The sequence below is a fragment of the Notolepis coatsorum genome, assembly GCF_963971535.1.
Source record: "Notolepis coatsorum genome assembly, chromosome: 1".
NCBI classification, from domain to species: Eukaryota; Metazoa; Chordata; class Actinopteri; order Aulopiformes; family Paralepididae; genus Notolepis; species Notolepis coatsorum.
This window is the reverse complement of record NC_140165.1, coordinates 24,065,994-24,071,993: the sequence shown is the minus strand read 5'-3', so window position 1 is coordinate 24,071,993 and position 6,000 is coordinate 24,065,994.

Below are 6,000 nucleotides of genomic sequence, written 5' to 3'. Positions count from 1 at the left end.
GAAAAGAGAAGTGGAAGATAGCGTGTCCCTACTGTGAGAAAGAACACTGGCTGTCACAATGTGACCTATTCACAAAGATGAATGCAGAAGAAGTGAGTCAATGGATAAAGTCCAACAGGCGCTGTTATCGATGTGCGCGGCCCCACATGGCAGCCGAATGCCGCCTAAAGAAAAGGTGCAGCCGGTGCGATGGAGCCCATCTAGATATACTACACGAAAGTAACGGAAGACGGCCTCCACCTGCACCACGGAGCGGCACCAAGGCAAGTGTCATGTACATTGACCCCGCCAGCAGCAGCGGCGCCCAAGTGCTCTTAAAGGTAGTCCGTGTGACATTGAGCTACCAAGATAAAGTCATGGACACTTACGCCGTCCTTGATGACGGGTCAGAGAAGACCCTTCTGCTCGCGTCCGCTGCGGCCCAGCTGGGACTGCGGGGGAGCAAGAACGAAATGACGATTCGGACAATAAGAAGACATTTAAAGACGATAAAGGGCGAGAATATCTCCTTCACCATCGCAGCAAACGGGCAGCCAGAGCGACGGTACAAGATTACAAATGCTTTCACCAGCCAAGAAATAGGACTATCGCAGTACACCTACCCTGTCACCAAGTTGATGGATAAATATGTGCACCTGCGCCAATTACCTATCCCGCTCATAGACGGCGCTACCCCGACCCTGCTGATAGGCTCCGACCATGCAGAACTCCTAGTCCCGATTGACCGGGTCCATACAGGCCCCCGAGGCTGTCCTGCAGCAGTCGAGACCCGCCTAGGGTGGACCCTACAAGGCCCCCTCGCTAAATCTCTCAACCGAACAGCAGCCACTAGCTGCCTCCACTCCAGAACGACAGAAGAAGACACCACTCTCCTGCAGCATGTCGAGAGGCTATGGACCCTAGAGACAATGCCCTTTAAGAACGAAAAGAAAGATATTCGCTCTAAAGAAGACATTTACGCCATCAACCTACTCGAGCAGGGGACAAAGAGAGTCACAGTCGGCGGAGTGATGAGATACGCAACTCCACTCCTGAGGCGAGAGGGAATGCCCACCTTTCACGCAAAGAAAGACGCCACGGAGCGCTATCTATTGAACACGGAGCGGCGCCTAGCCAAAGACCCCGCTCAAGAGAGTGTGTACCGCGCTGAGATTGAGAAGCTAATCACAGCGGGACACGTAACAAAGATTGACATTAAAGAGGCCGATCAGACGACCGAATCATGGTACGTGCCGCATCACAAGGTCCATCACAACGGCAAGGATCGCATTGTGTTTAACTGCAGCTACCAGATCGGATCCCAAAATCTGAATAAAGAGCTCTTGCCCGGCCCCACACTCGGCCCCTCCCTACTAGGCGTGTTACTGCGCTTCCGCCAGGACAAGGTGGCTATCAGCGGGGATATCAAAGGGATGTTCTTGCAGGTGAGACTAGTAGAGGAGGACAAGCCTCTGCTGCGGTTCCTATGGAGAGAGAGGATCGGAGATGAGAACCCAGCCATCTACCAGTGGGAAGTACTCCCCTTCGGAACCACATGCAGCCCGTGCTGTGCTACATTTGCACTACAGAAACACGTCACAGAGGACCCAGCAGCAGATGAAGAGGTCCAACACAGTGTGAAGAACAGTTTCTACGTGGACAACTGTTTACAAAGCGTTTCGACTCAAGAAGAAGCCGAGGCTCTCCTAATCAAGTTACGCGCCTCCCTGATCAAAGGCGGCTTTGATCTCAGGCAGTGGGCCAGCAGTGACCCGCACGTATTGCGCAGCCTCTCCCCCGCGGACAAGGCTGCCAGCAGCGAGACCTGGATGGCGACAATCCCAGGAGAAGCCCAAGAAATGACACTAGGACTAGTCTGGCGCTTCAAAACAGACTCGCTCCACTATAGACACAAACCCTTGGCTCCAGAGCAGGGAAGGTCGACGGCGATACCGACCACCAGACGGAGTGTGTACAGAACACTCGCCAGACAATATGACCCGTTGGGATGTATTCTACCTTACACCACCAGGGCAAAGATGATTGTACGAGCACTATGGGACAAGGACCAGGGCTGGGACGACCCAATACCCGCACACCTTGCCTCAACATGGAGAGAGTGGGAGACGGAACTCCGCTCACTCCCAGGCGTCAATATACGCCGCAGCTACTTCCCATCCACAGTGAGGCCAGAGACATGCGAGATTGATCTACACGTCTTCAGCGACGCCTCCGAAGTAGCCTACGGATCGGTGGCTTACTTGCGTGCCCAAGAGAAGGGAGGAAAGATACACACTGCTTTCATCCTGGCTCGCTCAAGAATAGCCCCCCGAAAGCAACAATCTATCCCGCGTCTAGAGCTCTGCGCAGCCCTCGCAGGAGCGCATCTAGCCACGTTAATCCAACGTGAACTCACCATTCCGGTGCACAGAACAATCTTGTGGTCAGACTCCACGACAGTACTCACATGGATCAAGTCTGATTCATGCAGATACAAAGTCTTCGTGGGAGTCAGAGTCACCGAGATTCAAGAGTTAACAGAAGCAGCGAGCTGGCGGTATGTGGACACCAAACACAACCCAGCTGACGTCATCACCCGGGGAATGTCTCTGGATGACCTAACCCGTCGCAACATCTACAGTGACGGACCAGAATTCCTCAAGCTCCCGGAAGGAGAGTGGCCTACGCCCATCCCGCGGGAAGCAAGTAACGAGGAGGCTGAGAACAAGAAACCTATGTTCTGTGGACTGAGCACTGTCGCCTCCACAGACCCCAACATAGATGACTGCATTACCCTAGAGAGTGCGCAGCAAAGAACATTCCACCCAGAGATTCAGTCCACCACTGACATGTCAGCAGCTGACTACGAAGAAGCAGAACTTCTTCTACTACAACGAGCCCAGAGAGACTCGTTCCCCGATGAGCTAGACTGTCTACAGGGAGGAAACCCTGTCCCATCAGACAGCAGACTGATTCACCTGGCACCAGAGAGTGACGCCCATAATCTCATCAGAGTGGGTGGTCGCCTGCGGAGAGCCCCCGATCTACCAGATGACATTAAGTACCCGATCGTCTTGAACAGCCGACACAAGGTCACAGAGCTGATCATAAAGAAATACGACGAGGATGTACACCACGCAGGAGCCGAGAGAGTCTTCGCGGAGATCAGACGTCGTTATTGGATATTGCAAGGGAGAGAAGCAGTACGGCGCTTCCAGTGAACCTGTCTAGACTGCCGTAAGTGGCGCGCGCAGCCCAGCATACCACGGATGGCTGACTTACCCCCCTGTCGCCTCCGAATCGGCGACAAGCCATTCCACTCCACAGGCATGGACTGCTTTGGCCCGTTGTATATAAAGAGAGGAAGAGGCACCGAGAAGCGGTGGGGTATTGTATTCAAATGCATGACCACCAGAGCGATACATATCGAGCTCCTTCCGACCATGAGCACAGACTCATTCCTTATGGCCTTCCGAAGATTCACATCACGGAAAGGAAAGCCGTCTACATTGTTGTCTGATCACGGGACCAACTTCAAAGGCGGAGAAAGAGAGCTGAGAGAGAGCTTCCAAGCTATGGGCCCAGAACTTAAGACCCACCTCGCTCCATCCCAGATTGACTTCCAGTTTAATCCCCCGAACGCACCCCACTTCGGTGGAACCTGGGAACGAGAAGTACGTTCTATAAAGACAGCCCTGTACGCCGTACTTGGGGCCCAGACTGTGGCGGAGGAAGTCCTAATGACAGTCCTCACGGAGATTGAGGGAGTATTGAACTCAAAGCCCCTCGGTTACGTCTCCAGTGATGTAGCAGATGTCGACCCAGTCACCCCCAACACACTCCTAATGGGGCGGCTGGACCCCGCGCTACCCCAGACAATGTACAGGCCCGAAGAAGCGAACGGCCGAAGAATGTGGAGGTACAGCCAAGTACTAGCTGACAAGTTTTGGAGCAGCTTCCTACTTCACTACCTACCGTCTCTACAGACCCGCCAGAAGTGGGTAAAAGAGAGAGACAATTTGACAGAAGGAACAGTCGTCATGATAGTTGACCAGTCACTCCCCAGAGCTATGTGGCCGGCTGGCCGCGTAAGCAAAGTGATCACCGGTGCCGATGGCAAGGTCCGAGCAGCTGAAATACTCGACCAAGGGCGCACTTACACACGTCCCGTGGCGAGGCTCATAGAACTGCCCCGACTCCCAGATACTATCGATGATGACCATGACCCCATGACTTTGTGAGTTGACTGACCCTTACAGCGGACCTTGAGTGGTAGACAGTGCGGTTAATCTGTCTCTGCTTAGCTAATTAGGTGGGACTAATTAGGGGGCGGCTGTTGTGAAGGATCAGATTAAACCGAATATATATATTTATTTATATATATATATTTAATTGTATTTGTATATCGTTTGATATCCCCTGTATATTCCTTGTACAATATGCACTGAATATCCCTTTAGTCTACTAAACAGCCCATAATAGTTTCATTCTACCATTGGACGAGAACCTGGCGCCAGGTTGCCATACCCCTAGGTCCAAGTTCAATCGTGCCGCCCAACATGTCGTGGCAAGCCCCGGTTCCGCGCAGGAATATGTCGGGCGAAATACGAATGGTACTATTTGTTCATAGCGCATATATATATGGCGCAAGTAAAGTAGAACTTTCTTTTAGTCCAGTTCTTTACCCTCCAACAGAGTGACAGACGCGAAGCCTCCCCATGACGCACGTGTGGTGTAGTAAGGCCTACTTGGCCCCAGAATAGGCATTGAGATATCGTGTAGATTAATAGTTGAATAGTCATAGTTTGGCACTATACCGTCGAGTTGGACGTATTCTATTAAGCTAATAATAGTCTATTTATGTATGGTGCATCGTTCGGTTAGAGTTCTAAAGTTATCAGTACCCCCATCGTTCCTGACGTTATCTGGACGCTTAACCAGGCTGGGCAGACCCCTAGTGGTGCTTGCATCCGAGGAGCTCCGGGCCAGGGCGACTGGACCTGTATATTGGATTACTCTACCCGGACGACGGCGAGCCTTCCACGGCTTGGATTATGCTTTGGGTGCTTTGATTATTCCATAGATAAAGGCCAACACTGCGGAGTGTTGGAACTACCCCCCGGAGAGGACTCCAGGTGAGACGGCGCTCTACACCAGTGAGGTCGCCTCACGTCTCTCCGTTGTGGACCGGCAGCTACCGTCCACAGAGGGTCCAGCTGTATTCGTCTGCGGACCGAGGTTCTGTGGGCACCGTGTTCAAGACTTTGAATTCTCCCAAGAAACCGTCGGCCAGATGGGATACCGCCAGCGGCTTCTCTAACCCCCCCCCCTCCTACTGTCCTACAACCAGCGGGACCCCCCCCCCCCTTAGTGTATCCAGCTATAATCATTTAAGTACCATCGCTATCGTTTCCTAAATATTCCAGGTTGTATACTTACTCCCTGCGTAACCAGAGATTGGACATTCAATGTTGATTTACCTACGAATACTCATTTGCCATAAAAGTGCATATTTCAAATCATAAGTGTAAACAAGTGAACGTTGTATATACCTTTTGCTATATTAAACTTTCGATTTGTACATTTGTGTGGATTCGTTTCATCAGGTGGGAAAGTGTTCATCATACTTATATCATGTACTGGATGGCCAGAAGTTAAAGTACAAGAGGTAGTGGTATTAAATACCATATCTAACAATACAGTCAGGGAATTGTACCCCTCAGTTACACATTTACTACACAGCAATTCAACCCAACACAGTATGTATTTCAAAACATAAACCTTTATAATCCCCTTGGAGATACTTAACTTCGACACGTTAGTGCTTAAATGGACAATTGTGTTCCAACACTATTTAAATGTACCAACGAAACGTGGCGCCATCAATAGACGGTCTGCTTCTCAACCACGTTACCTGTCGTCTTAAACTTCTTAAACTTGACTCAAACATCGACAATAGTTACTTAATTTGAACCCTCGACATTGCATGTATCCTTGTTAACCTTTATGTGTGTTTTGTAG